A 22117-nucleotide genomic window follows, 5' to 3' on the forward strand; every position below is an offset into this window, starting at 1 on the left:
TATTTTCTCTCATGCATGTGAAGTGTGACCAACAGATTATCTGGACACTTAGACTCAATGTACCTATCCATAGACAAACAAGAGAAAACAGTTAGTAAGCCTCTGTATAGAAATTGCTGTTGTTGCAAACCAGAGATTTCAAATGTAAATTTTGCTCTACTTCTCAGCAATGTACCGGACCTGAGCAAAATGAAGTCCCATCCATTAACTTACATGGCATTGCACAGAAAAGTATGGAATGATTTATTATTTTTCAACCTGTACTTTTCAGCATTACTTGTTATTCACAGCAATAGAAAATCATCCAGTTAATATCAGATACACTGTACCTAACAGGAAATAAATTCATTCAATATGTTAATATATTGCTCGTCCTTAGAATATTATTGTCTAACATAGGACCTCTTCTACAAGTTCCCAGGTGTGGCTGCCTACTATTCCTTTGTGAATCCCCATGTTCTTCAAAATATATCTTTGCAGTACTTTAGCTGACTAGACCAGACTAACAGTAACCATTAATTACTGCTATTCAGTGAGTTATTATGCCTCATCTGAGCTATGGTAACCCACTCTGAAGGTGCTCTTGTGTCTTAAAACCAGAAATAATATATATTATCTCACATATGTCATGGCCTAAGAATACATATACACACAACCACTTATTACAGCTCAGCTGACAAATGGTAACCCATTAAGCAGCTGTAATTTGGTCATCACTCTAAGCCTACTTTCTGTCTCACTGTTATGTTTGTGAGACAGGAACATTTTGTGTCTTGTGATTAATAGGCTGATGGTTTACCAACACAGGACCTCTCAGGTACACAACAGGATATGTGTTACAGGTTCTGTGTTACGAGGATGATCCTCCCAGAAACCTCAGTGGGATTTCCACTTCCTAAAACTAAAAGCAATTTTACCCTAAATCATTAACTCTTGACCTAAGATGTGGGGACTGTGAGAAGGAACTTAGGTGGAGGGAAGAAGAAGAGATGAAGGCAAGACACTTCAAAAAGCTCCAAGTCAGTAGATGACCTTATTATATGATATCTAAGGAAGATGAAAGAATTTGCTGACCTGAAAATGAACATAAAAGAGTGAAGATTAATAATCCACAGTCACACAAAAGAGAAAGAAATGCCTATAATGTCTTTAATTTGTAACTATGAATGATACCAAATAAGATTCTCATTTCTCTTGACAAAGGCATGAGTCTGTATTGCTATCACTTATTATTAGCCTTTTTATTTGCTTAGTACTAGGCAATTCGCGTTAAGAGCCTATTTTTCCTTCTTCTATTTTGTTTGTGTTTCAAATGAATTTATGTTCACGGTGGGAGGCAGCATGAGAAGCCCTGGATTTAGCCACAGAGAATAGCAAGCAGTCAGCAAATTTCCTTTTCGGTCCCCTGCTGATTTGCCAGAAGAAAAAAAAGACCGTTTAGTCACCGTGCTCATTCAGTTCTCATCATCTGTGGTCCCAACGCGGGGGGTCAGTAAAATGTCAGCAGGATTGCTAGTTAGTGCTAAACATGCTGCTGACTTTGGGGGGGGGGGGGGGGGGGTATGGCTCTTCGGGTTTAATTCTCAATTCAAAAGCCCCAAAACTGCCATGCTGTTTGCAGGCTATTGCACTGATTTGTATCTGTTTGACTTGTTATCTTCTCCTGGTCCCTTAATATTTCTGTCTCTTGGGAAACCGCCAAGGCAGGGATGACTCTACCTATATGTCTGCAAAGTGCCAAGCTTATTGTAGGATCTCTTTTAAGCAAAAAAAACCCAAATCTTCTTTATCACTCATAGTTACAAATTGCCTTTTCCAGAGTAGAATTATCAATAAGAGTTAGCCCCTGCTTAACTACTTTGTTTGTACTGTTGCAATGCTGGATTTGTGTTGCCCCCAGTCTCAACAGATGTGTTTAGCAGGTATGGTTTGTTCATAGTCTCAACAGAAGATGTGTCAATCAGGTGGCTTTAACAGCAGTGATCGCATCGGATTCATTTTACCTCTGTACAGGCTACTGAATTTTCTGAGTCTCACTATTATTTAGTAAGCATTAGTTTACTCAAGTAGGTGATCTAGTATAACAGAATATGCACCTGTAGAGCCTGAAACACTGAATTCTTGCTATATAATACAGACCTATTCAGTGGAGCCATAACTTTTGTGGGTTGATAGTATTCCACAATGCAAAACAATGTCCAACTTTCCTTTAGCATAATCCAACAAACAATTGATCATTCCTTGCAAATGAGAGAGCTCGGATTTGGCAGACAGGTTATGGGCATGTTGTAATAGCAAATTAAATGTACCTGGGATTATTCTGACAATAAGGCACACTAATAAATCCTCTTACCCCTCCCAAAATGCATGTCTCCATGCAAGCTACCTATGGGGCAAAACAGTGCCAGAGACAACCAGTTTAAGCATACATACAGTCAGGTTCCGATGTCAGGAATACTCCCAAGCATTGTTTAATTCATTAGTATAGGTGTTAATAAAGTGTCTACCAGCTGTAGGGGACTCTGGAGTTTTGGTAATCAAGTAATTTGCATAAAATTACATGTCCAAATACTCTTAGGTAGATTTGGGATCCAAGTTTTCTCAAATTCTAATCAAAGCCGCTGACTACTGAGCTATTCAACAAATGAAGACTGCCTGTAGTTGTCTTCGAATAGATGACCTTTCTAAATTAAGTGTAAGGGATCCTAATTAGAGGGTAACACCTTGCTCCCGCCCAGAAAAAGGCCAGCCTAAGACATGCACTCCAGCACAGGTTCAGCCACCTGATTTTAGGCATTTTCCTAAAGGCTGGGTTTCTGGAGACTCTTTCCATAGTCATAGTGGTCACACAGCCAGTATGGGACATAAATCTCCACCTAGAAGCATGATGTTCTATTAACTACTGGGAGAGAACCCAGGGTGACTACTTTTCTCAGTTAGCATCCCAGTTTAATATTAAAACTTAAATGTGATGAATTTTTTAGTATGCCCTGTTGCGATAAGACAAAGGGTAATGGTTTTAAACTAAAAGAAGGCAGATTCAGGCTAAATATAAGGAAGAAATCTTTTACAATGAGGGTGGTGAAATACTGGCACAGGTTGCTCAGAGAGGTGGTCAATGCCCGATCCCTGGAAACATTCAAGGTCAGGTTGGACGGGACTCTGGGCAACCTGATCTAGTTGAAGATGTCCCTACTTATTGCAGGGGGTTGGACTAGATGATCTTTAAAGGTCCCTTCCAACCCAAACCATTCTATTATTCTATGATTCCTTCTTTTATGGGTCAATGTCACAGGGAAAAAACTGCTCATTCATTTGAATTCAATCAAATCAGGATCAAACTGGTTTATTGATTGATTAACAACACATAATTAACAGGCAATCAGTAAATGATACATCTAGCATCAATATGAGCAATACAGCAGATAAACCACAATCCTAGTCACTTATAGAATGTTAATGAATATCTATAAATTTCCAAACACTGAGAAAGCCCCTTTGGGGTCACATCTGCATGCTGAAGTGGGGTCTCTCCATGCTGCACCCTGCAAGCCAAGGCAGGCTGCTCCATCTTTAATTCCTCTTTTCAAGCTGACTCCTTTTTTCAAAAGTGTCTTCATAATTCCCTGTTTTAATTTCTGTTTAATCTGGCTGATGGTTGTCTTCCCTTTTAGGGTTAGCCATTTGGGGGCAAAAACTTTAGATAATTTTGCATGTTCTGTTCATACACATTCCTGCCTCACCAGCTTCTGTTTTCTAGGCCACATCACCAGGTAGGGGAGCAGGTGAATTTCCCCACCTTCCTCATGTAACCCACTTGCTGATGTGGCTCATTTGGTTTGTGCTTCAGAAAAACATGTCCCAGGCAACAGTGTTTGCAAATGGCATTGTTCACATTACGGAAAGAAATCCAACAGCAAAGTAGATGCTGTATGTACAAGATGCTAATTTTGCGTCTTGGTCATATATTGTTTACACACTTGGACCACGACAGAATGAGGAGAAATTAGAGAAATAACTGAATAAAGAGAGCCAAGGTCCTTGACAATTTTATTGATGTTGCATATATTTTTCACTGTCAAAATGGATCACTTTTTCTTTAGTTTATTCTTAGAAAAATGTAAAAATTACTATATAAGGAGATTTCATTTTAGATATGTGCCTTATTCTTTGTGTAATTTCCAGACAATGCTTGCCGTGGATAATTAGGTGGTCTATTCTTAAATTAAGACAAACAATTTATACTTCCAGTTCTTATTTTAAATTAAATGTGGATATGCATGCATGTGGTTGTACATGAATGTGTGTGTGCATATATAAATACGAGAATCCCATTCAGAGGACATGATCCACCCCTCCCGTCAAAAAAAAATACCCACACCAACTACTGAGTCTTTCTTCAAAGATGTGAACAAGTGTGAATTTGAGGCACAACATAAAGTAGATTGCATTGCTGGAGGAAAAGAAATAAATAATAAGCAGGTACAACCAGAATATCAGAAGCAACTATCAGGCAACAGCACTGTCTGCTTTAAAGTGCCTGAAGTCCCTGTCAGTTTAGAAGAAAACAAATGAAACTACCCATTTACCTGGTTCTCCAGTGCGAACCCTAAACGACTTCACCCTGCTTTAGTCCCTCAGGCAAAACCAGAAAATGTCAAGAGTGAAGAAGAAGATGTGCTGAGACTCATGACCAGAAGGTTTTCAAGCCGGAAGGCAGAAAAGGATCCCTTTGTGGTTGAAGAAGAAGGATAAATTGCACATGCCTCAGCCTTGAGAGCTTTGGGTTTGTTTGTTTCTGAATTCAAGAGCCTCTGAACACACCAAAAAACCCCAAGCTTTGTTTGTCCTGATTTTGTTTGTTTCTGTTTGAAAATAAAAATTGTACCTTTTTCATTAATTTAAATGGTCAGGTTTTGCTGGCTTTGTGATTTGTTTACCAGAACCTGGGGTAATGATTCACTGTTTGGGACTAAGATTTATCTCCAAGTCTCTAATAAATAAGATTTTTCTGCCTCTTATATGTAAAACCGTAAAGGCAGGGAATTTTTTTTTATTACTATTATTTTGCATGCTCCAAATTAGAAACCATCTAAATCCTTGGTCTGCAAAGGCCAGAAGCATGCTGAAATTGAAATAATTGAAACCCCATTGATGCTATGGGATAGAAACTCAGTCCCTTTGCTCTGTGTGAGATACAGATGGGTTTACATCCTGAGGCACAGAGCATTTCTGACCACTATGTTCCCTTTTCACCAGTGGATATGACTGGCAATAATTCAGACATAAAGCAGATATAATATAAAATTTGGAACTAGTATGCAAATTGACTGTATTAATTGTGTAAGATTCAAGTAGCAACTCATTCCTCTAAAACAACTGCCTAGTTAATAACAGCCATTACATAAGGCAGTCTGGCACCTTGGAGATTCTCAGTTTTGTGCAAATTTTCCCTGGGAGAGGTAAGGAGGAAGGATGAGACACCTCTCATGCCCCCTGCTTTTCTTGTTCATGCACGATGCATTTGAGAGGCAATGGACAAGTTTCATGTCTACCACAAATACTTGCGTGTTAGACCTTAACTGTTAGAATGAAATACTGTTATTCAATTATCCTTCATTAATTGTATACCAAAGATACAGCTAAGTGAGCTTACAATTTAGGTGAATGTACAGGGGTGGTTTAGGCCACCAAATAATCATTGGAGAGGCCAGTCAACTATTCTACTTTTTTTTTTTTTTTTTTCAAATCTACTGCTATAGACAGATTGCTTTGCATTTCTGGAAATAGCAATCGTTCCCAGAACTAATACATCTTGTTTAGCTGTGGACCCAGCGATAGCATGCATTTCTGCCTGTAGGCAGGGATGGTTGGCAAATGGTGGACATGAGCAGTGGTCCTGTGAGGATGAATTTGATAGTCCTTCAGTCTTGCCAAATGGAAACCCAACTGGGATAGCAAATGTCCTAGAGCAAAAGGCATCATAGCCAACATCTCCCTACAAAACTGCTGAGTCTTCATTTCTCTGAGTTGTGACAATGCTGAATTTTCATATGGTTAAAAGTAATCTATTTGCTGGGGTTTAAATTACCTATCATTACCAGTTCACTAGGGGATGACGAGAAGGCTGCAGTCAGATGTCAAACTCAGAGCCAGTTTAGATGAAAGCTGGAGGCTGGTGATACACATCCCAAAATCTGCTGCTGGTGGGCGGCTGGAGGGTTATTGTTTCAGGCAAGAGATCAGTAAAAGGTTTGAGATGATTTGCCTGGTGGTAGCAGTAATTATACCGATAGGACTGGAGCGACTCATAATCATGGCAGTAAGCCAGACCCTCTTAACACTCTGCAGGGAATCTAAAGGTCACCCAGTTTTCAATTAATTGGTTTCTGGGGGCTGACACTTTTTTGTGGCTTCCCTGAAGTGTTAGGAGGGCTTACTTTCCTGCTTTTCCTACCTCTCTTTTTTATTGTTTGGGTTTTTTTTTAAATCAAGATGTACTCTTACTCTGTTTTGTACCTGTTCTTCCCTTTCAACAGGAGCAAAAAGGCTACATTTGAATGTCCTTATCTATATACAGATGTATCTTTCATTCTCAAAAGTCCTAAATAGCAATATTGATTTAAACATCTCTTTCTGATACATCTTGATACACTTGCATATTTCTTGACAAGGTGATGCTGGAAGCAGACACTGAGTCTAAATGCAACACTGGGGGACATAATTCTGTTTTTCACAGATTTCAGATTATTCAGAAAAGCAGAGTAATCAGTGTTTAGCATTTCTTCCACATGGGAATCTGAAGAAATAAAATGACTTTACTAAGGGGTGGAGAAGGGAGTAATTTCCCATGCAGCTTGACCCATTTGAAAGTCATGTTTTCTGTCTAAATCATGCTACATGGTATGACACCTATCTCTGTCCACAGTATATAGCATATATTATGATAAATTATTTTTAAACACTTACCTTTTGCTTTACTGAAGGTAGATGTGAAAGCCATGCACAATAAGCGAAGTAAGCAAGTATATTTGAACCCTGGCTTCATAGATCCCAAGAAAGCAATAGAAAACATTGAGAAACTATAATCAGACAAGAAACATTGCTGAGCAACTCTAATCTGCTACAGACTACTGGCTCCTACAGTTGAAATAGGGAGTGAATTGAATTTCTGTGGAAAAACACTTCCCTAAATATTGGTCATTTTTATTTTGTTTCTTTTGATATGAGTCAATTCTTAATTATTTTTTTTTAAAAAGAAGGAAAAAAAAAAAAGTCACTTCTTTAATTCTATTTAATCAAAAGTCTTTGATGTATATATTTATATTCTAATGAGTCAAATATGCTTTTCTAATGAACAGCAGTAAAGCACAAAAGAAGCAGTCTGATCATTACATAGAATAATGTTTCTTGGACTCTGCACAGATAGAGATGATCAATGTGAACTGAAATGTATTTTATTATTGCCAAAAGCTGAGCACCTTGTGTCCTGTGAACCTTTCATGATCAACCACACCCATCAGTTAACACTAACCCCAGATTCACAGGGTTTTATGTTTGACCCACCAAGGGAGGCACAAGACAGATAGACACAGCTTGCTTTATAAGCATTTCGAGGGATGCCATCTACACTTTTCCAATGCTTCTGTTTTCCACATGTTGGTGGGACAACAGTGCCTGTAGACCAAGCATTCTCCAAACTGAGCCACTCTGTTAACCCATACACAAATTCTCCCCAGCCAAAATCATCACTATGAAAAATCCAATGTTAATATAGTTCCCCAAGCTTCATTTGGAGAGTGGCAAAATGCAGCATTCATAAAAATAAAGTGTTCTTCCCTGCACTTGTCAAACCATTAAGAGGAGTGGCTACAACTGAATGAAACCTCTCACCACTCAATCCTGAGAACTCACCTCTTCATCAAACCTAGCTGAGAAAACTAACATCCAGTTCAATTAAAATAAAAACTGGTGCTTCCCCCTTAAACACTAATCTGTTAAGGCACTAAGAGGATTTAAGAGGATGTGAAGTAAATGGATTTTTATACTCTCACTGGAGCAGCTCTAGCTGAATTTCAAATTCTTTAAAACTCGAGTTCCAGTGTAAAGTGATAATTGTTTTTAGTACTTCAGGGAAATATTAAGAGAGAAGTTCTTCCCAGATTTTAATCTAATAAGAATAGAAATAATGTCCAAGAATCAATATTGTTCTTATTAGATTAGCTTTCATTTGCTACTGTTGTGTTTCTCTGGGATTTGAATGTGCAGATGTTTTCAGATCTTCCTGTTTATTTAGGGAGAATGTTTTGTTTCTCCTTTTTGTACGTATGGCCATTAATCCAGCCCCTGAATAAAATCATTCCATTTCCAATGTTAGGACACAACAACTGAGAAAGAGAGAGAAAAGCAAGGGGAAAAAAATAAAAAGATTACAGTGTTTTAGCACGAATAACAGAACTGCTGAAGTTTTAATGGGAGCAAATTTGAAACTTATGAAATGCTTTGAATGATACATCTAATAGTGGAGAGGAGAGATCCAAAGTTTTCAGTTTTTGGTTCTAGAGAAAAATATTCCATTATGCTACCTCATCTGTGTAGAGCATGTTGTACCATTTAGGTCAATTAAGTGAAAGTATTAAAGGATTATATAAAGTATTACAACTGCAGGTGCGCTATCAAAATAAAGATAAAGGCTGAGGCCACTGATGGTGTGAGTGTACATTTGTCACTGTACAGTCACCTGTTAAAATAGCTATTGTATGCTTTTTGGACTCAGTGAATGCCCCTAACTGTTCTGATAAGGAGTTCTGTCTTATCCAGATTAGCCCAGAATAAAATGATTTAATTTTTCTGAACTTCTTTGAGGGTGAAGTTAATCTGTTAATCTCCAAATAGCTGGTTTCCAATTTAAGTTCATTTTCTGTTTGCTCTATGACAACCATGAGAACAGCCTGTTTCAGGCATTTGGGGGTTCAGCTCAGCATTAAAAGGAGAAAGTCAGATATAAGCAGCAATATACAGTGAGAAAGACCATATTTCAGGTGCCACAGTCATAAACTATTCCTATACAGAAAGACAGACGTAGCGAGGCAGACAGGTAGACAGTTACCTGAATATCTTTAAATATCTCAGAGATGTTCTGAACAGAGGAGCATTTCTGCAGGAAACAATCTCAGCATGGGTCTACTGTTGTAATAAGCAAACCATACAGTATATGTAGTACAACGAGACAGAAAAACAAAATGATTGAATACAATCTTTTAAATTCAAGAGACTAGGATTTGTTGCTGCATGTGGTCCACTTGTAATATCATAGCAATGCCACTTAGCTCTTAAAGAGCTGTTGTCATCAGTACGTCTCAAAGCACATTATAAAAAGGTGTGATATCCCTTTCTGTAAAATTCAAATAAGGTAAGACTTGTACAAGGGTACTCAGCAGTCTCTTCGATCAGGCAATAATACAATCCACTTCCTGAAAATTTTCAGTGTTCTTGCCATTTGGCAAGGCTGCTTCGCTCTTTTACTTACTCAGAAATCAGCCAGGAACTACTTCATTGAAATAACTATAATTACACATCTGAAAAACAGTTGTGAGAAGAAAATGTGGTCTTCTATCTGTAAAAGCATAAGCCTTCTGCTATGCACATCAACATGGCTCAAAGAGCAAAGGGGGACTATGGGTGCCCTACCAACTCTTCCTAGAGTTTTCCATAAATAAAGATTAATCTGGACATCCAAAAGAGTTTCCCATTGGAGAAGATTATGGTGCTACAATCCCACTGACATCTCTTGAGTTCCCAATTTCTTTTTCAGAGACATGGCACTGACCCAGCTGGAAATAGGATGATGATTCGTGCCTGCCAGCAGTGCACACCGACACCGTATGGTCACTTCCCTGTTAGAGGTGCCCAAAGTGACTCCAAGAGAGTCGATGGGCCTATATAGAGAGTACACAGTATGTGACAGTAATAGCTTGGGTCTGAAAAGGAGTGTAGTGCTTCACTGGGCCTGAGCTCATTAGCTTTGCCTTTCAGCTTCCACTTTTAGAGCTTCCACTTTTAGAGAGAGTTCACCCTATGTTATCTGAGGCAGACCGGTACTGTACTCCTCCAGCTGGTATAAACACTGAGCCTGAAATACAGATGAAATTTCTGTGCTTAGGCACTTTGAGGTTACTAGAGAAGATGTACAGCAAACATTGGAGTCCCTATCGACAGACCTTGCTCAGTCTCGTGTGAATTTTTCTCAGAGATCAGTGAATTAATTGAAGTTATAGGCTAATAACAATGTGAATTTGGGGTATGAGTTGGGGGCTTCATCTGACAAGCTTGTACTCCTGCACTTACTCGCTGAGGCCTTGTTTTTCAGATATTTAAGTATAAATGTCTATAGGTAGTTCGAACTAGTAAGTATAGATTAGGGTCCGTACTTGAAAAAAAGATTGATTCTATCCTATAAATCCGATTGCTCCATAATTTATGCCCCATGCAGTTCAGTTAACTTCATTTTAAGCAAACTACTTACTTCACTGTAAGAGAATTTGATAGCTGAAAGACTGAAAAAGGCAGACTGCATTTTTCTGTGAAGTTAGTGTCCCCAGTTGTATTGCTTAGCCGGATCACTTCATTTTCCTTAAAGCTAAAACATATGTTAAGAGCAGACCCAATCAATCACAGATACTAACCAGCAAACCTTTCTAATCAGAACTGAAGTCTTGCATTTCTGTCTCAGCATTTAGGAGATTGCTCTGCAACTCTCTCTTTCTCTTAAATCATATTCATCTCCTCACAGATCTGAAGAGTTTATGTATGCAACAAGAAGGAAACAGATGACGTGGGATGTGCAGGGCATGATGCTGTAGCGCTTTCAAAATGAAAGGTTCGGAAATTCTGCTGCATGGAAATCAGGTAAAAGCATTTCCAAGTATCTTTTCACAGTCCTTTTCTCTGGAGAGGTCAGGAAATCTGCAATATGGGAGGGAAGGGGAGGTGGATTTTATTTCATGATGTAAATATATGGCGCTCTCTTCCTCATCAGATTTCATCATCTCCTTAAAGGAAAAACAAAAATAGTAGGAGGCAAACAAAAAAGATGGGCAGAACTGTAACATGCCATTAAAAAAAAGAAAAGATAAAGAAAGCAAGCGTTGAGTTTTGCCTGGTGTACAGAACATGAGTTCTTATACCTGATTTCTTACCACCTGGCTGAGCTACACTGTAAATTTCTCTCAGCAGGCACTATATCTCTGTATGTGTTTGCAAGGCTTTCTATTCACTTATGGTGCTCTGGCAATAATAAACTACTTCACAGAACAGCAGGAAACTCTTCAATACATCTTACAGAAATGCATGTTGGTTTCTGTGTTGTATCTAGCAAAAGAAATTCAGATGATTATGCAAACTGCCTCAACAGGTCCACTCCAGGGGAATGACCAAAATCTGTGGTGCAAAAATGATATTACTTTGGTGACAGTACAGAAAAGTGCATTCAGGGAAAGACCCAATGGTTTTTTTGGGTGTGAACCCAGATGAAAGAGGTGCCCACTTAACTTTTTGTTTATTTAAAGTTGCACTGTAGATAGTTGTTAGGTTCAGAAAAGGCAAAGCTGTCATTTGTCATGTAAATAGGAGTTTGTGGACTCCCTCACCACACTGTCATGATAGCAGTAAAAATTAGGGAGGTGAAATCCATGGGAAGTAGGGGGGTTTCCTTACTCTTGATAGGCAGCCAAATAACACCTGTTGGAAGATGTGTGACATAGAGCTGGCTTTCAGTGTCAGCGTGAAGAGGAGTTGCTTTGGGAGATGCTGAAGTTTAGAAACATTCTTCTGGTCACAGCTCCTCCCCTACCTGCCATGGGTTAATAATTAACGTCCAGGTTGATCACAGAATTGTGCATTTATATCCAAACAATAAGGGCATTCTGCTTGGATGAGGGAGTCTTCAGTATAAATTTCAGATCTAATGACTAGTTATGTGCTCTGTAAATGAAATGCCCTCACAACCTCCTAAAATTAGTGGAGTCATCGTGCTTTATGAAGAATTCATTGATTATTACATGTTTTGGATGACTTAAGAGATTGGCTGCTTTAGTGAATTTTGATACAGTGAACCCCAGATAGTGAACTTCAAATGTACCTTTGTACAACTAAATAATTCCATCCGTGGAAATGTAGAAGTCTGCAGCTTGTAACATTTGGTCAGAGATTTCTCCTTGACCTGTAGCATGGAAATAGGTTCCCAAGTTATATTATCAGTGCATAAGTATTTTTTGGGAGCTGCCTGTAGTGTTGTCCATTACCCTCTCTGCTTATAAGCCTGTCAGCAAAGGAGAGACACAGATGTTGTTCCTCATTCTTGATCACCTCTTCTAGAGATTGGTGAGTGGGACATAATCTTGTTTTCTCCTAATATCCAGGTCTGCATCCTGTTTACTAATTTATGGAGATAAAGAAAGCTAAGCATAACTTAATTTCTTTGGCAAAAAGAAACATTATAATTTGATTCAATATTACAGACATTATTATCTGACACGAGCCTTCAAATTTTTTTCCTGTAAATTCAGCCAAAGACCAAAAGCTTGCAGATTAATTACAACAGGCAAAGCACATGGTCCAAGTCAGCAAGTAACCTACAGCTTAGATAAAGATCAACAATAAGCCCCTAGTATCATCCTCTGGAACAGTGTTCATGTTTTTCCCCAGACATTTAACAAAAAAATACCAAAGAAAGACAGGAATATTTTAGTCTGATCCCTTATGTCCCTCAAAAATTAAAATTTTATGTCTAATTATCAGTCTATTTACTAAAATTATTTATGACTGACCAGAGATATAGCGACCCATGCATCTTCTAGGAGATGCAGTTCAGTTTCTCTACATGTCTCAGTATTTCTATCTGACACTATTGATTATCTCTCAGGAAACACAAGCACAGTATGTTTCTTACCCTGTATCTGTTCATTGATCCCTCTCAGCTGACTGCAGTCACAAGCTGAGTATGCTTGGGAGCAATAAGCAAAGAGTGAAATTCTTCCTCTCTGACAGAGCAGCTGTGGTTTTGTCGGGTTGGTTGTTTTTTGTTTTTTGGGGTTTTTTTTTGTTTGTTTGTTTGTTTTTGGTTTTTTGTTGGTGGTTTTTTTTTTTTTTTTTTTTTTGTTAGAAAATAAGGCTGTGCCCAGGGGATAACATAGCCCTGGTTTAACTGTGTGGCTCCAGCCATGACACACGATGCAGGGGACTATAATGAGATAGGAGAGCAGGGTATGAGTCCACTACACCTCCCTGCCTCTCCTGACTAAATCCAGGTATTTTAAGACCAGTGCCAGGATATAAATCTGATTGTGAACAGGAAGGCAGTTCTGGCTCCAGAGAGCTGGCAGGCTGCTCTGTCCTTGGCTCAGTCCATTTAGGAATCAGGCAGCTGAGATACCAGCTGTGTCTTCTGTGTGAATCTCCTGTAAATTCTGCTAGAGTGACTTGGAAAAAGAAAGTCTGGAGATTATAAATATGGATAATATTGTTGCCAAGACTTGGTTAAAGGGAACATGTGTTGGGAGGGAGAACAAATGTAGAGGAGATAACTTTTGCTGGTGGTCTTTATTTCAATACCTGAAGACATTAGTGGGCCTAATACAACCTTAAGAGGGAGGATTGCCCCAGCTACCCAAAAGGTCATTTTAATTCCCACTTCATAGAGAGGTCTAGTGCTTACAGCACTCTTCAGTGATTGTGGGCAGAAACAGACTGAGGTCCCTCTCCCTGCTGCTAGGACATTATGCATTTTACATGAAATCACAACTGGGAAAAACACATAAACAGCCCTTGAAAGTGGAGCTGAAGCCTCCCTGTCCTCCCAGAGGAGGTCCCCAGCCTTTCTGCTAGACCTGCCCTTGTTTTCACGTTCTCTTTCCAGCCCAGTGAATTCTGAATTCCTGCTCCGCACACTGCAAGGCTTTTCACCTGGCACTGCTGATACATCCTGCCCTCCCTCCAAGCAGCCTTGAATCTGTTGGCTAAGCAACTTACCATAAACACAAGAGGTGGGGAGTTAAGTCCTGTTAAGCAGAGGAAAGAACTGAATACAGATCTTCCAAAGTTCTGCTGGCTGTTAATCTGCTGCATGAAAGCATTCCCATTGTGTCAGTGAGTTTGCCCTGGAAAAGCAGCCACTACTACATTTTCTGGGGCACATGGGAACCAATAAGCACATTTTGTACATGGGTTTACAATAGTTGCAACATGGGGTTCCTTGAGCAACTTGGGCAGCAGAAAGCTTCCTTTGGAAACTCTGCATAAGCTTGGGCATGAGTCAGGTGTGGGGCTGCTCATTGCTTTCAGAAGTAAGTGAAAAAATGGAAAAGTTATGCTTAAAATACAAAATAGCCTGAGACAGAGCAGTACTTTTCAAGACTGAAAATTTGAAATTATGGGCCAAAGTCCAGTTTGAATCTCATTTCTTGGGTTGAGGTCTTTTGAATCATACGTCAGATGCCTTGCTCAGTGTCTCACAGGGAAAAATAAATCCAGGAGCAAACTGAATTATAGCCACTGAACCTTTCTCTCCACAAAGTCTCAGATGTAACCTCTTCTTGTGCTTTTGTTTGTTTTTTTTTTCCCCTTACTCTTTTCCTTGTGCTTAACATTATTGAAGATAATTAACCATTTATTGAAGCTGTGAGAGCAGAAGGCTAACCAAGTTTCTTATTTTTGTTACAGTAAAAGAGGAAAGACCCTCCAAATCTTGTCTGCGTAAGCCTGCTATTCTCACTACTCCTCTCCTCCTCAGAAATAACCACTTGTGCTGGTGTTTTACCCTGAGGGGTAAAATAGCTATACATGCTGTCTGTAGTGATAAACAGATTTTCTGTTTCTGTCCTGTTTCTGTGCAATTATACATGTATACACGTGGCACTACTTTCCTACTTTGGCAGATGACACCCTACTTTGACAGTGAGAGGGTGCAGTTGGAATTAAGCACTAGGCATACTAGGGAGTACTACATTAATTCACCTGTGAATAAACATAAGGCTGAATGCAAAATCATAGTAATAAAAGCACAAATTCATAATCTTGACACCTATGAGAAAGACGATGCCTAGACATCACTGCAACAAGAGGGTACAGGTGTCTAGATGACAGATCATCTAGGTGAACAGCATTTGCCAGACAAGGCAATTAATACGTGAGTGTAAATGTTTTAACAGTCACATGAACAGGGTCTCTGTAGTCAGCCAGCTTCTGAATTCCCTCTGCTTCTTTACCTCAGTTCATTACAGTATATCAAGTCACAATGAAGTCTCTAGTTTATGGTTACAGCATAGCAGGACTCTGATTTTGGTATCACTGGTGAACCACCAGTGTGAGAAAAGCCTGCCCCATGAAAGGGAATTACACCACTTCTTGTTAAAAAAAAAAAAAAATACAGATAAGGAATAGGCCTAAGTCAAAGCTTTGGATTCAAATTTGGCAGTGTAGACAACACACAAGGACTGAACTACAGAATTCCAGACCTAAAAGCCAAAGAGTAGCTTCAATTTAATTTTTATCCCCTTTGTCCTGAGTGTATTAGATTTGTAATCTTGAGGACAGATGAGCTGTGATGGCGAAAAACATTTTTTCTAAACTTTGTCCTAGCCCATAGCAGGCTGAAAAGTTGAAATCTCACTCTTTCTGCCCTCCTCCCTCCTCCCTGCCTTTCTTTTCTGTGAATTTGGTTGAAGCGTTTCATTTTGCAGATCAAGGTTAACATGCTGACATTTTCTGAAGGAAACACATTTGGTAATAACCCTACTCCAAGGCCACTTAGGTTCATTTCTGAATTTCTTCTTTGTGTGAGGCTTTCCATTGCCTTTGCTCCCTGTTTCTAGAAGTAGCCTCATAATGGCAAGCAGAGCAGCCAAAATGAAACACCACAAATCACAGAGAGAGGCATTTGCCGTGTTCCACCTAGACCAGTGCTGACATTCAAAAATCTTGAGATGCTCTCATTTCCCCAGATTCCTAAATATTCTAAAATGCCTTCTGGATAAAATGGGCAGAGGTATTCAGAAACATGGAGAATTTGTACCAGAAATGCTAGGAAACAACAAGATGGGAAACCACTAAGTCTAACCAGGAACCAAGGCATAAGCAAAGTGAGGAATAGTCTGTAAGAGATTATAATGGCCTCTTCCATTTGTGATTCAAAATGCTGAACCTCCTCACAAAAATTGTTAACAAAGTACAACTTTTTCCAAAAATTATGACCAGAGAAAATAAGAGGTGATGATAGCAGTGTTCCTTCTTTGCCCAGTATCCTGAGAAAGTGTGATCAACAGGTTCAAATCTCTTCAGTGTTTGAGGGACTTTGAAAACTAACATTAGGTAAATGCTCAAAATGCTAGGACATTCTGTGAAGAGAGTTCCTCTGCTTGAGGCTGTTCCTCTTTGTGAGGCACGATTAAAAATTAATTGAGTTGAAAGGCGAGAAAATTATGATTCTATAGGTAAGTGATTAGGCAACTTGCTGTTTCTGCTCCAGTGAATACTTCATACAAAATTATGTAAATATTCATTAGAATGTCAGGAACTCACATCTCCCCTGCCATATGAATACCCTAATCACTAAGATCATAGAGTCTTTTGCCCAATGAATATTTAGTTGTTCTATAAAGTCTAGCAGTTTCAGCAGGAGGCTTAAAAGAATCTCTTCTTGAATACCTAAAACTGAGATTTTGAAATATTTGATGTTTGGGTTTTAACCCTGACCAGCAAAGGATGGAATGAAAGCCAGATATCCCACAACCAGGGACACCACTACTATACTGAATTAAAGGAAGAATTACAGTCTCTGTCCACAATAGTATTTGTGCCAATCCATGGTGGTGTTTTGAGAAAAATCTCCTGCCTTGTGCCCAGATAGGCAGGGGAAATGTTTCTGGACCAGGACTCAACATGGGATTCCCAGGCTATGTTGAAGTGCTGTAATCACTGTAGCATTGAGTATCTGTGAAAGCAACTGTGGAAGAGGTTATAATACAAATAGACATAATGAACACTAACAAATTACCAGGACCAGATGGTATTACCTCTAGAGTTCTACAGGAACTCACAGATGAAATAACTGCATTACTATTGTGGTATATAACCTCTCACTTAAAACTTCATGGTACCTGAAGACAATAAGATGAGGGATGAGATACCAGTGCTTAGAAAGTTTCCAGATGTGCTCAGGGAGTAACAGTCCTTTAAAGTTAAGATCTCCACTGGGAAAATTAATAGCAACACTAAGAAATTATAGAATTAGTAGACACTCGATAATTTTTTTTTTGTTTTTTTTTTGAGAAAGGTCATCATGGCTTCAGTAGAAAGCATTGTTTAAAGAGGCCAAGAAACATATGGGTTAAAGTGGTAGAAAATATATTGTCTATTTTAATTTCCTATGAAATTTTAACAAATTTTAACAAAGACTTCCACATAGACTGTAAGGACATTGAGTATCATGGGATAAGAGGAAAACCTTAACATGCATTAATCTTTCATTAAAAGACAGGAAATCAAGGAAAAGAGTAAAAGGTCATGGTCATCACAGCAGTTGTGCAGGGGTCTGTCCTGGAACCCATTCTGTTTAACGTATTAAGAAATGACCTAAAGAAAGGGGGTGATCTGTATGGTCATAATATGATGTGAATGATGATGATCCAACATTATATGAGGCACTTAGGAAAAGGACGGACTGTGAAGAATTTCAGAAGGACCTCAGAGGCCAGAGTATCTAGGCAATAAAACGTCAAATGAAATTCAACACAGATAAATATAAATTTATATGATATAATGGGGAAAAACAGTCTTAGCATGATACACACCCGGTGAGTCAGCCTTGGCTTAGAGACAAACTCCCACCCTGTCACTGACTCACTCCCCCTCCTCAGTGGGGCAGGAGGACAAAAATGCATGAGAAACCTCGTGGGTTGAGATAAATACAGGGAGACTGTTTTCTAGTTACCATCGTGGGAAAAACAAGCTTGACTTGGGCAAAATTAATTTCATTTATTGCCAATGAAAATAAGTATTTAATTATGATTATTTCATTATGAACTAGAGTAGCAAGAAGCAAAAAGACAAACATTAAAACAACACTTTTCCTTCCTCCTTTCTGAAACTCAACTTCACTTGCTCACTCTAGACTCCTCTCTGGCACCAAGCTACCCAGGGGAGTGAGGAATGGGAGGTTACAGTTGGTACCTAGTGGTTTCTCTCTACTGTGTCTTTCCTGTCACAGTTTTCCTCTGCTCTGATGTGGATTCTCCAAGGACTGCAGTCCTTCAGAAAAATACATTCCAGCATGGGCTCTCCACAGGCCTCATTTCCTTTAGGAATATCCATCTGCTCCATCATGGGGTCTGCAGGCTGCAATAGGTACCTGCTCCAGTCTTGTCTCTTCCATGGGCAGATTAGACAAAATCTTGGAAGAAAAATCTATTAGGGATCTGGATTTTGGACTTAGGCAGTTTTAGTGATACTTAGGTACAGAATGGTGGACGCATTTGTTCATACCGGGACACTGCATAGAAAAGAAATTCGTGAGTTCTTACCCATTGTTTTGCTGTGGCAAAAAAGCAGCTGATTGGGAATAAGATACCTACACAGCTCTGATGAGCTGAATCATAGTATTTTTCTACATAAAAAGCTGAGCAACTACAAATCCATTTTAACATCAGACTTCAGCAGGAAGACTGATTGATTTGCATATGGTGTACATTAAGTTCTAGGCACTGGAGTCTTCAATATAAGTACAAATTAGGTTGTCAGGTTTCTTTGCGCTTGTTACCATCTTGTCTTATTCTATTAATTTTTGGATGACAATTCATCTTACTTCTTTGCAGAGGTTTTTGTGATCTCTCTTGAAATTTGGCTTTCTTTCCTCTTGCTTTATATTTTCTTTATTTGGAATGGTAGTAAATGAAGTTGGAAGATAAGTGAGAAACGAGTATCATATTGTGAAAGAAATTTCATCACTTACTAGTTGCAAATGCATTTCCAGTATGTCTCCAAATCCCATGACTGTTTAGGACTGTATCAGAGAAGCAGATACCAGGAGATGATAAGTAGCCAAGATCAGTCAGAAAAACAATACTGCAACTGTAGCATTTGTCCTGGAAAAAAATCTCAATGTTTGTTCTGCCTAATTTGGCAAGCATTGTAGAATTTATTTCAGTTTGGTTCTTTCAGATATATTCCAGTTCATAGAGTTTAAGTCATAATGTCAAAATGGTGCATAAGTCTCTTCTAACCCATGTGCCTTAGAGTTTGAAAAAGGAGACAGTGAATTCTGAAAAAAAAACCCTAAACTCTGAGCCAAATCTGATGTGGTAGACTAGTAATGAAATTTATATCCTGATCAAGACTATGAACACCTGCAATATTTGGGATGGTTTGTACCCAAACATTTTAGATATGTTAATAGTAAAATATTTGAGAGTTAAGTACATCAGTCAATTTGTATCTCAGTTTTAAGCCTCAGAGTTGCAGGATATTTATCAAATACCCTCCAACAAGATTGCTAAGTATTGAATTAGAGAGCTATTCAATTTTTTTATCTCTTTCTTTTTCTCTCAAGCCACCAGAATAATAGAGCATGTCATTTTACAATTAAACATTTTGCTAAAGCACACTCTCTAGCTTACATTTATTGGATAATGGGTAGTATTAAGGCAAATCTCTCTATTCTTAAAACTTCACTCAAAAGACAGAAATTACCTCATTATTTGGAAGTAGAAACTTAGATACCTATCAGCAGGAGAGGCTCTGAGGCTACGAAATTTGTGCAGCCCAACACAAGGTGCCTAAATCCCAGGGGGAAGTGTTCAAAATACAGCCCCTTACACATTATTTCCTATTGTCCGGCTTTGAGTCTCAGCAGTGTGTCTGATGTGATGTGGGTTTAGGGTACTATTCTGGGGACATTCATTCCCCTCAGGCACTGCAGAGAAACCCTTCGCTCCAGGTTCTAGATTTAATTTCAGGTGTCTAAACTTTAGCTGTTGCAGTGTTAGTGTTGTGCCATCCAAGTCCTCTGTGTCTCAGTTTCCCGTATGCAAACAGGTCTTATTGCCATTCCCACGCCCACAGGTGCATTCCCATCCACACTACAATGGTACTCTTCTCATGTTCAAGAGCAAATACATCAAATAAAGACAACATTCTGATGTATTTTTCAAGGAAGGAAAAGATTTAATTCTTTGATAGCATCTCAAATCAGCAATGCACACTGTGGCAAGGGACAAAATGCGACTTGATTCACTACTGACCAGGTCTTCATTTTAAGACTGTTTGTTTAGATGTCTAAATTTAATAAATTGATTTGGTATACTTGGTATCTTTGGTGTAGTGCAGCTAGCAAGCTGGTACAATCTGATGAAAGAACTCAGAGGTCCTTGGAAAACAATGTTATTGGTAGTAAAGCTCAGTATTGGAAACGAAATTTGCCTGAGATAGAAGTATAGACTCATGAGTTAGGCATGGTTTGCATTCTGTCACTGTTGTTGTTTAAAGTCACCACTGAGTGGGTGACAGATAATCTGTAAGGGGAACTGTCATACTCTCAGAATTTAATACCATCTAGCTGGGAATTCTCAGTTCTGCCAATAAAATCATCTTGCTGGTTTAGTTTGTTAAAACTGCTGAAGCCGATAGGCAATCTGGTCAGACAAGCAGCAATACTCAAGCACGTAACAGATATGAATGAAACTCATTTCCTAATATCATCATAACTATTGAACTGTCTTAAATAATAGCCAGCCTCATCTTAACTTAATATCTACATAGTACTAAGCAGGTGTAAACTGTCAAATGTCATGCTGAATAACCAGTAGCTGTGTCTATTCAAAGACTATTATTTTCTGATGTATTTTGTTTGATTGTTCTTTTATACATTTATAGAGAATCATCATTAAGCCTTATACTGGAATACACTGGAATAGAAACCCCACGAAGGGTGATGAACAACACACTGAAGTTTCTCTTCATGACATCTTAATCAACACAAAAATGACTGAGAGTCAGAACTAACTTTCAGCACGGTTTCCGTTTTGGTGACTTTCTGAGTAGCTCAGGCAGCACAAAGGTAATCTAACTTTAGATTTACTCTATGCAGTTGCCAAGGCACAAAGCTACAAAATAGCAAAATTACTAAAGAAAGATCACTTGGTCACTGAAAGTTTCAAAAGTGCGATAATAGACAGCAGTAGGCATATGCAGGGCATGAAGCCAGAGTGTTAGACCTCACTGGTTATCAGTTGGTTGTATTAAATGTAAAAGAATGCAATATTCTGTGGAGCTTCATTCTGGTTAGGATGATGCACAGGTTGTCAGAGACTATAATAAACTACATTTTTAAGCAAAATCTTGACCTACTGGGCTATATTCTTTATATAGTAATCTTATGCATGAATTATACATACATTTTAATACAGTGCTTCTAGGAATTCCTGTTTTGAGCCTTTTTTTGTGAGATGACAAAAGACAATGCAAAATGGTTAAAGCATTTTAAAACGCTGCAGTTTTGACATTCAACTGAAACTTTGATTTGTATCAATAATTATACATAAATCATACTGCTTACCTGCAAAATACAGCAACTGGGATTGAAAAGTGAGAAAGATGAGATCAATTTGTTTTGAATCTTTCATGAAAAATGCTTATATTTAAACAGTGACTATCAATTCAAATAAAAAAAAGTATTCCTTATAAGGGATGAAAATATTGAGAAAATATCTTGGTTTTAAGGAATTAGACACAGATGTCATTTTCTCAGACTGGATTATAGACCAGCATATAAAATCTGAATTTTCCTCTAATAAATTCTGGGGTGACTTTATGCTTCTGTGTTTTAAGGGACTCCAGCTCTGGAAGACTTCAGGACCTAGGGAAATTTCCCTTCCCAGTCCATCAGAGAAAAAATCCTGTGGACTTTCTGAACAAGGGGAGTCCTCACATCCCTACCCATTAAAGCCAGGCTGCTGCAATTCCCTGCCCTGTGTCCAGCCAGAAGCGAGACTGAGCATGTATTTCCAACAAACACACACACACATAAACACACACACACAGACGACCTTCCAGTAGCTGGTGAACCCCT

This window comes from Platalea leucorodia, assembly GCF_965183815.1.
Source record: "Platalea leucorodia genome assembly, chromosome: 6".
Lineage (NCBI taxonomy): Eukaryota > Metazoa > Chordata > Aves > Pelecaniformes > Threskiornithidae > Platalea > Platalea leucorodia.